Source organism: Babylonia areolata, chromosome 23 (assembly GCF_041734735.1).
Source record: "Babylonia areolata isolate BAREFJ2019XMU chromosome 23, ASM4173473v1, whole genome shotgun sequence".
Classification (NCBI taxonomy): Eukaryota; Metazoa; Mollusca; class Gastropoda; order Neogastropoda; family Buccinidae; genus Babylonia; species Babylonia areolata.
In genome coordinates, this window is record NC_134898.1 from 18,095,426 (window position 1) to 18,106,169 (window position 10,744).

General features: G+C 38.6%; 1 long non-coding RNA gene across 1 annotated transcript in view; it reads right to left on the minus strand.

The window, feature by feature from the left end:
• The window catches only part of LOC143297744 (uncharacterized), a 50,671-nt gene extending 40,249 nt beyond the window's left edge, over positions 1 to 10,422 (minus strand). Inside the window, exon 1 of the long non-coding RNA XR_013057305.1 lies at positions 10,190 to 10,422. This is a non-coding gene — a long non-coding RNA (uncharacterized LOC143297744). The remainder of the gene's footprint in view (positions 1 to 10,189) is intronic.
• Between the last annotated feature and the right edge of the window lie 322 nt (positions 10,423 to 10,744).

Here is a 10,744-nt window from a genome sequence, read left to right on the forward strand (position 1 = left end):
CCCCCCCCCCCCCCCCACTTTCCCCTTACTCTGTTTTTATCACAGACTATATTCGTAATGTATATATATATATATATATATATATATATATATATATATATATATATATATATATGAGATGCTAACGACAATCCTCACAGCAGGAGAAGCCCCAGGAGGACTGTGTCTTAATGAAGCCAAGGCAAACAGCCCGTTAGGGGGAGGGCGGTGTTTGATGGCAGCCCTTGAGATAGGGGCTGTTTGCAAACAGGCCGTTCTGGTCTGTGTGTCGGGCGGGGTCAGCGGCGTTCAGTTGGGAGACCCGCTGCACAGCACAGCGCAGGTCGGCCTGATCCCTATGCTTCCGGTATTATTTATTCATGGCTGTCGGTGGGGCGGCCATTGTTGTTGCTGCCACCACCTCCTGCCCATGTCGTGTTCATTCGTTTCTGTTTTTTCTTCGTAGTAGTAGTAGTAGTAGCGGTAGTAGTAGTAGTCTTTGTTTCCTTCATTTCTTGGGTTTGTTTCTTCTTTATTTCATGTTATTTTTCTTTTTTTACTTTGTGTCATTTATATTCTTTGTTTCGTTTCTTTTCTGTGTGTCTTTTGTTTTTATCTTTTAATTTCCTTTCACGTCATTTCTTTCTTTCTCTTTCCCGTTGATAAATTTTCTTTTCATCTTCGTTTCCGTATCTTTTATAAAATATGCTTTTTAAAAGTCTTAAAAAGGAGCTGCAATCGGTAATTGGTAATCATCTTTTACATTGTGAGGAAGGAAGTTTGAGCACGGCTTTCTTTCGGTCCTAGTATTTGCCTTCCATTGTTGGCGAGGACTGGACTGTGGATCGAAACGTCATTGATTGAACAATCGGTGACTTGGTACGAAGAGCGGGGGGGGCATGACTGCTGAAGAAATTGGAATGGAATTCTTTGATCCTAACGAAGCCTGTGAAATACTCAAATAGCAACAACGGAATTCCATTTCCCGTCATTTGATATTCACTTGCACTGGCACTTAGCCCGGACCAAATCTAGTAAACTGAATTGCGTGTGTGAATTCATTTCAAATAAAAAAAAGACAAATTTGTTAAACATGTAATACTATTTCACGAAAAGACATTTAAAACAAAACAGTCTCCTTAAATCAGTGTGAAAACACACACACACACACACACACACACACACACACACACACACACACACACGCACGCGCGCGCGCTCGGTATCATAATTATGTGCATATTTATTTGCTATTTGCGCTCGTTTGTTGTTGTTTTTTTTTCTTCGTTGTTATTTTGTGGGGTTATTTTCGATAGAATTTCTTGTGTGTTACTTGAAATATTATCTGATCCCGACCCCAGCTTCCCCCATTTCTTTCTTTTTTGTATACATGCATGTATATGAATGTGTATTGTGTGCGTGTGTTTATGTAAGTATGTGCCTGCCTATGTGTGTGTATGTGTTAGGGTAGCTGTTAGATACACATGTATGTTAAAATGTATGTATGCAGTGTGTGTGTGTATGTGCGTGCGTGCGTGCGTGCGTGCGTGTGTGTGTGAGTGTGTGTGTGTGTGTGTGTGTGGTCACATTTTGGTGTGTGTATGTAACATAGATATAATGTTTTATGTTATCAAAAGCGTTTTTGTAAAGCACCTAGAGCAGATTTCTGGATAGTGTGCTATATAAGTATCCATTATTATTATTATTATTATTATTATTTTCTTATTTTTGTCTGAGGGCAGGATTAAAAAAAAATTTTGAATAAAAAAGCTGTATAAGCTTATTCTCTTATCCTCAATAAGATCATTTTGACTTGAATTCACGCACACACACACACACACACACACACACACACACACACACACACACACACACACACACTCACACACTCTCACACACACACAAACAAGCAAACAAACAAACAAGCAAACACCAGTTGTTAAATTGTTTATGAAAGCAAGAGTTAAGTACCTGAACTGTTGATGGTAGGAATAATCAAACCGTTTTCATTGACTGATGTTTAATTTGAATCGTTATACACCATGGTTGGTTGGTTTTTGTTTGTGTTCTTGCTTGTTTGTTTGTGTCTCCGATATACTGATTTGTACAACATGATTCAGAGTTGTGGGACAGTTGTTTTAAATTGTGCAAATCATTTTAGATCAAATCATGTTGTTTGTAGCCCAGCTGACCTCAAAGAAGTATGTCAGGACTGAACACCCTTCAGTCCTTATAACCTGTTGAAGAGAACCCAACGTAAGATTAAGTCAATTAAAATAACACTAAAAAGACCAGTTCATCAACATCTCGCTCAGACCACGTAAAAGTTGAATAACTTGAAGCTAAAAATACTGAAATAAAATATTAAAAACTCACCCACGTCTGTTTCAGTCACGTAAACTTTAAATCAAGGATATTGATTTCTTTCAGAACTAAATAAAACAATACTTCAAAGCCAAACACAAAATCCATTTTAACTCACTCAGTACGGCCAGTCCTCTCTTCTCCTCTACACAGACCCCTCGGATGTCCAGTGGGTGTCTGAATGACCCAACCTTTAGCTTCCGTCGTCAGAATTGTGGTATTCTTTGTCAACATTCACGTCTTCAGTATAAGAGCCTTCCACTTGCAATATTTTGATGATGGTAATTGGGGTGAAACGCTGTTAACGTCGTCTCTTTCGCCGTTCGTATGGAAAGAGTTAAGAAAAGGCCATACAGGAAGATGACACTGCAGAATGGACAGCTAGTGCCCATCCCAGTGTTTACATCTTACTACCTAATCGCCAGAGCAAAACAGCGCAGATAGTACATCATAGACTGCGGAAGAGAGAAATAAGTATTAAGGCTTGCTCGAAAAAAGAAAGGGGAATGGACTGGGAAGGCAGAAAAAGGAAACAACAGTGAAGAAAGCAAAAAAGGCAGAAACAAAGAGAATGGTAGAAAAGAGGAAATTTTTAGCACAGAATTTCCAGAACGCGGGTATGCTATTTATACTGAATATATATCTATATATATATATATATATATATATGTGTGTGTGTGTGTGTGTGTGTGTGTGTGTGTGTGTGTGTGTGTGTGTGTGTGTAAAGCTTATGAATCATGCATTCATTTTATTCCTATAATTCATTGTCAGTTTTCAGGTGGGTTTTTTTTTTCCTTTTACATTGCACTGGACGTGTGTCTGTATACGATGTCTGTATACGACGTGTGTCTGTATATGACGTGTGTCTGTATACTGTGTCTGTATACGACGTGTGTCTGTATACTGTGTCTGTATATGACGTGTGTCTGTATACTGTGTCTGTATACGGCGTGTGTCTGTATACTGTGTCTGTATATGACGTGTGTCTGTATACTGTGTCTGTATACGACGTGTGTCTGTATACTGTGTCTGTGTACTGTGTCTGTATAATGTGTCTGTATAAGACGTGTGTCTGTATAAGACGTGTGTCTGTATACGGTGTCTGTATACGACGTGTGTCTGTATGCGTGATTGGTGCACTGTGAGAGGAAGTCTTTGCATGGTTTGTACTAAACTCTTTCTCCCCCTCCCCTTCTGCCCCCCCCCACACACACACACCACCCTTCCTCCGTTGTATGGTCATTTTTCTCCGTGTTTTGTTTTCTTTAATCTTTTGTTTTAACGTCGGAGAATCCTGTTATTTGTAGGTTATATTTGTTTTCTGTCTTCTTTGTTTGTTTCGTTTCGTTTATGTGTTGTTGTTTTTTTGTTTGTTTGTTGTTGGTTTTTTTTGTTTTTTTGTTGTTGTTGTTGTTGTTGTTGTTTGTTGTTTTGTTTTTTTTGGGGGGGGTGTTGTCTTTGTTTTTGTTTTGTTTTTGTTTTTTAATTTTACTTTCTATTTATAAGATATGTTTGGGCATTCTTTCATTTTGTCCACCTTTATCATTCCTCATTCTAACAGTACGCGTGAATATCCATGATCTGTGTTCGTAGTGTAGGGGTGGCACAATAAGAAGACACTGTTCATAATGTTGAGCCCATTTTTAAGAACGTCATTTCATTCTGTTTAAAAAGAAAAAGAAAAGAAGAAAAAACACTGAATTCTGCCGCTCCTCATTAGACTTCTCAGGTATTCATGGCATTAAACTCAAACCATCGGTTGTATTTTCAGTGTAGTTTGACTTGAATAAAAGGAAACATTGACCTCCAAAGCAAGTTGGTGAACTGTCCTTTTGTGTCAAGCGAGTCAAAGAGTCTTTGACGAAATGATTGACTGTGATGTGGAAGTGAGGTATCATTGCTCTCATTCCAGAACACACAGAGGGGGGGGGGGGGGGGGGGGGGAAGACTGTCAGATCTTCTTCACACACTTGACGAAACAGGACTGCTTTTTTAAATCTTTTTTTCATTATTAATTTTAGTTAGTTGGGTTTTTTGTTTGTTTGTTTGTTTGTTGTTTGTTGTTGTTCCCCCCGGATATTTCTAAATATAGAGCGTAACTTCAAAACACTCCGCGTTCTACAATGACAGTAAGAAGAATAAAGTATACACGTACTTAAGAAATCGACACCGATAAGATTTATCATTTGATGGGGGAAAAAAAACTACCAGGACTACTAGTTTCTATATATTTTGAAAAGACTTTCGATTCAGTCAGTTGGAAATATATATATATATATATTTAATATATATATATATATCCAGTTTTAAAACACTGTTATTTTGGTACTGATATTTGTCGTTAGGCAGAAGCGTTTTACACCAATGTAAGGTCCTCCATATTAGTTAATAAATAATAAAGCATCTAGTAGTCTCCGGATTGAAGGAGGATGTAGACAGGGAGACCCACTCTCGTCCAATTGTTCATTTTGTTTGCAGAGTTAATGGCTTGCAAAATGATTGTAAACTTAGCCACTTTGCTGGTGATATGTCTTTTTTTTTCTAGAAGGTGACTGAAAGTCATATGGAGAACTATTTAAGATAAACTAGGGGAATTCGATTCAGTTTCATGACTCAAATTAAATTATGAAAAAACATGTAATGTGTGGCTGGGAAATGAATGCAATGATTACTGGGGCGTTGGGTTCAAACCCCCTGTGTAGTATGGCAGAACTGAGCACAACTAACAAGTTCAATGAAACAAAAAACATTCTAATGTAAGGATGGAAAGGTCTGTTATACCATTCGTAAGAGTAGCTGTTCTTTAGTCACTTACAATGTCAAAATTAATTTACTTATGGATATTGCTTCAAAATCCACGATATAACAGAATTCAAAATTTACAAAAGAGTGTTTTAATTTTGTATGGGATGAAATAAAGAAAATGTTAAGAGATCATTAGCGGTACACAGTGCACAAAACGGGGGTATAAATATTCCGCATATTCTATCATTGATAAAATCTTTAAAGCTCACATGGTTGAAAAAATACTGCAATCTGTTTGAAAACTAAATTGTTAAAGGAATGTCCCAGAAATTGAAATGTTACAGGAATATGGCCCAATAGCACTGACAGTTGGAGAACGCATAGTAAAGTCTTTTCGGAAAGATGAATTTCGTAGTTCTGCAGAACTGTGTGACAAAATTGATATACATGACCTGCAAAATATTTTGATGGAACCTTTGTTTCTTTTAATAATGAATTTAAGATAGATGGTAAAGCCTTGTATTTCGAAGACTGGGTAAGAAAAATAATATCATGCAAAAGATCTCGTGAAAGAGAATGGAAGAATTTTGAATATTTATGAAATCCATGATAAAATGATACTCAAGCCCCAGTACTAGAGTACTTTGGTTGTGTGAACCCAGTTAGAAGCTGTTCAGGAGAAAAGGATATAGTACTGAAAAACAATCATCAGAATGGAGCCAGCTATAATAAAGCATATACTGTAATGTTAAAGGATACAAGAGAAGCGAAATATGTTTACGATGTACTAATAAAAAAACAACAACATGAACTGCCAAATGTTTGTAGAAATTGTGACAAGAAAAATACAAGAAAAATCCAAGAGACAAGATTAAAATGGTTCCAATGAAAATTTATTATTGCGTTCTTGTGACCAATTCTATTTTGATGATAAGAAGTGTAATTTTTGCCAGGATAAAAAGACACTATTCTATATTATCTATCGGAGTGTAATCATGTGTAACTTTTTGGACTGGGATTGTAATATATTTCTTAAGTGTTTACATTCTGACAGACTCTCTCTTAACGATGAACTGATGCTTTTTGGACATAACAAAATGAACAACTGATGGATGTGTCTCATATATCTTATTGATAGCCGAATTCCATGTAGAATCAATAAAGTAAAGCCAACATTAAACTGTTCTTAAAAGATCCCACAAAGCCATACGAAGTGGACAAGTGTGTTTTAACATATCTATAGAACAGAAGAAATGTATGCAAAAATGGGCACTATATACATATCTAGAGAAATGTATGCAAAAATGGGCACTATATATATATCTATCTAGTACAAGACTAAGTAAAACAATATCATCATAGAAACCATATGTTCTTGAGTGTGTATTGTTCTCCATACATTATGTTGTTGTAACATTGTTAGTATTTAGAACATCATTATGTCTTTCCTTCCTTGTTTCACAAAGTATATAAAAAGATATATTTGTATCTGTAAACCTCTGTCTGGTTAGAAAAGAAAATCGACACGAAAATAAAGCAATGCTTATATCTGAAACACAAGAACACGCACACCCGCCAGCTGATTCACTGATTTTCACAGACCAAGAGCAGTGTGACTGAGACAAGACAAGACAAGACAAGACAAAGACAAGGACAAGACAAGACAAAGACAAGTCAAGACAAGACATGTTTATTTCAGGAAACCCCGTTGGGGTCACATGAAAGTGTTACATATTCATGTACCGAATACAATTTTATAATCACAAATAACATTTGGTATTGTGCTCCAGGACAAACAGAAAATGGAAAGGAGGCCTGTGCTGGAGGCTGAGGAAAATGGATCACCAGTTCAAAAAACAGGGGCTTTGTGTGCGCGTGTTTACAGGACAGCATTTACTGCTTTCTGACGAGCACACTGAGGCGACATGCAATCAAAACAAAGTAATATGATTGATGCAGTAGCAACACAAACAATATGAACAGCAGCAGGGTGTGTAACCATATCAATGATGACCAGAGAAGGGAATCCAAACATATGATGTAAACAATAACTGATTGATTTGCTGTGGGCACGACTGGCGGGTCCCATCACCAGCTTGTGCAAGGACTCGCGCTCAGGGTCCATCCCTCAGTGCTCTTTCAAGTCACTGGCCTGTATTACATCAGGGAGACACGTTCTCATAGCTGATTGAATATTTCCATAACTATTGCAAATTAGTATACGCGGGCTAGCCCTTGCGCGTGCCTGAGTGCTTGGCCTTGCGCGCGCCTCAGTCAGTGTGTGTGTGTGTGTGTGTGTGTGTGTGTGTGTGTGTGTGTGTGTGTGTGTGTGAGTGTTGGTGTTGTATTACTTTTATCATCTTTTGCCACAAAAGATTTCACGGACTGGAATTCGGCCTGCTGTCTTGGGGCAGAGCGATAGCACGATGCAGCGCCACACACTTTTCTTCCTCCTCCTTTCTTCTTCTTCTTTCTTTCTTTTTTTTTTTTTTTTTTTCTTTTTTTCTTTTTTGTCTGAAAGTGTATTTGCTTTTCTATCTAAGTGGATTTTTCCACAGAATTTTGCCCGGAACATATATATATATATATATATATATATGTGTGTGTGTGTGTGTGTGTGTGTGTGTGTGTGTGTGTGTGTGCGTGTGTGTCTGTGTCTGTGTGGCCGTGTGTGTCTGTGTTCCTGTGTGTGCGTGTGTGTTTGGTGATGATTTTATTTAATGCCTTGTTATGAGTTTAAAATTCAAAAGAAATTTAAATGTTTTGCCCCTTTTGGGGTGTGGAAGACACAATAACAGTACATACACATTGATTCACTACTAACAATGTCAAACGAAATAAGCTTAAAAGCACACACACACACACACACACACACACACACACACACACACACACACACACACACACACACACACACACACACACACACACACATTAACGAAATTCTTTTAAGAGATAATAAACAAATTAAATCAAAATTCAGCATGTTGACACGTATGTTCAAGATATGACAATTTATACACTCTTCTCAAGTGTTGTGAATTTATCTTGAGTAAGTTGTGTTTTCTTTCCAGCATAAAATGCATTGCGAACTTTGATGAATGTAATCGATATTCATTTGGTATCAGTCTACCTCAAATAACACTATTTTTTGGACATTCTAAAACTGTAGTAGTAGGCGGATGGATAAGTCAAGATGTAGAATACGCGATTTGCAAAGAATGTACACACAATGACAATTTTTTTTTGTGTGTGTACTAAATGTATATTACTCAAAACGGATTTATATACTACCTAAAGATATGTCACATAATTCTTTGAAGTCCTGACTTGCAAGTTGTACGGAAAGACAACAGACAATCTTAAGTAATTTATGGAACTTGGGAAGAGATTGTTTAAACTCAAGAAAACTTATTTATATGCAAATGTTTTATCTATATCCTCTTTTCTCTGCCAGAAGGGAAATATCACTGTCCACGTGTTGGACTAGGTTTGTTTGTTTTTTGTTTTTTTGTGTGTGTTGTTATTTTTTCTCTCTTTTAACTTTTGTTTTGTGATGATGACGTTAATTAATTTATTGTATTGAGTAGTTGAAATTGTTAATGAAGAGTGTTTTTTGTTTGTTTTTCAGTCTGCTCCACACTACCAAGAGCGCCGAAAGACCAAACGTCTTTGAAAGTTTTAGTATTATTCTCATTAGAATATGCGACATAAAATAAATACATATAACGTTTTAGTGTTCTTTCGCAGCTTTCTATTGCTTCGATATTTATGTTCCAAAGGGACTACTGATTAGCGTCTGAATGCAACAAATAATTCATAGGCAAAGTTGCTGTTGTTGCTGTTTTCTGGGTTGTAATTTCCTGGAAGTCATATCGGGTTGAAGCATAGTGTTCCTGGCATGCAGATGTCAAGAGGGTTGGTACCGTACTTGTGGTTATAGTGTCAAAGTAATCGCAAATCTTTTTTTGCGTAAAGAGAACACTGATCTTGGAGTGAAGCATAAAAATCACAACAGAAATTATAAGAACAAAAACAACAAGCAAACAAACTGAATAGGCACCTATCTAGACAGACACACATACAAACAGACAGACAGACAGAAAGATAGATAGACGGACAGAGAGACAGATACATGCGAAGATAAACAGACATACAGATGATTAGGCAGATAATAGACAAACAGACAAACAGACAGATAGACAGATAAACCATGAGCACGATATTAGCTCTGTTTTTATCTGTACATACTATGTTTTCTGACTAAAGAGTTTGTTTAAACGAACAATGGTCAAATAGTTGAATAGATAAAACGGAAGATTAAGGAAAAGATTTTTCTTTTTAACCACTATACATCACATTAACACAGGAGGTTCTACTGGGTGGCCCCAGGAAGACGCAGGGTGCAAGGGGAAAGGGGGGTGGAGGGGGGCAGAGGGGGGCAAGCCAAACGGCGAGTTCAGCACACACACACAGTGGCGCAGCGGACCAGTTCCGTGTTGCTCTGAGTGGCTTCACAACACTTCACAAAACTTTGCCACTGCAATAAACAGCCAGGTGTGCTGTCGGCAGCCTATTGACAGCCATCAGCTGCAGGCACGTGTTTATGGCTCATGTCTTCACGTTCACTTCGCCGACAAGTTTTAAGCGCGCCTCGTCATCTTCGCAACTACTCCAGAACGCCTAATCCGTTACATGACAGACTGCTATAAAAAAAAAAAAAAAAAAATGAAACGCCTAACTGGCCACTTGACAGCAAGCGAGTGAACCAAGGTCCCTTGTGCAGCATGTTTAGTATAAGAAATAAATAAAAAGACTCCTGGCAAGAAATAATCACTAAACAGACTTCTGTTTGAGGTGCAAAAGATTCATTTCGATAGGCAGACCAATATACTTGTCGACATGATCAAACGGGTGGAACTGCAGAATGGCGACACGTTGTCGATGTTGACAGCAGCCCTAATTTCTAACAGAGAAAAATGTAGTGACAAGAAAGTATGATACAATACTATGAACACACAGACAAACACACACACAGACAAACACACACACACACACACACACACACACACACACACACACACACACGAACAAGTCTCACCTTGTGTTTTTCTCCCCCGCCCCGAAGTCCGGTAAGTTGAGTAACCAGCGTGATAGGAAGAAGTGAAGCTGACAGACTGACCAAACAATCAATCACTTCCTCCAGCCGGCAGCACACATAACTCTGACAGGGACACAAAGCGTCTAGTTAGCCCCGCAGTGTCAATCCCCGCTTTCCCGGGCCTTCCGCCACCACGGGCAGAAAGGTCAGGGAACAGGGGGCTCTCAAAGACCTCGTCTCCTTCCACAGCCACCACGACGGGCCCCACCACCACCACCACCACCACCTCCCGTCCCCGAGTTCAAACCTACCCCCGTTCTGACGCCATCCACAAAGAAGTTTAGGTCACATGACGTCACGGCGCCCGGGGCCCCTCATTACCGGCGTCAACAGTCACCGACACGTCACATTTCGCGGGGCAGCGGTGAGGGTCCGGTCCTCCATTCCACCCCGGCAATGTACGCGGGGGTGACCACCCAGATTGTCCTCCTTTTTTTTTTTTTTTTTTTTTCAGGGTTCCTTTGAGAACCATCCGTCAATGCACCTAGGGGACTG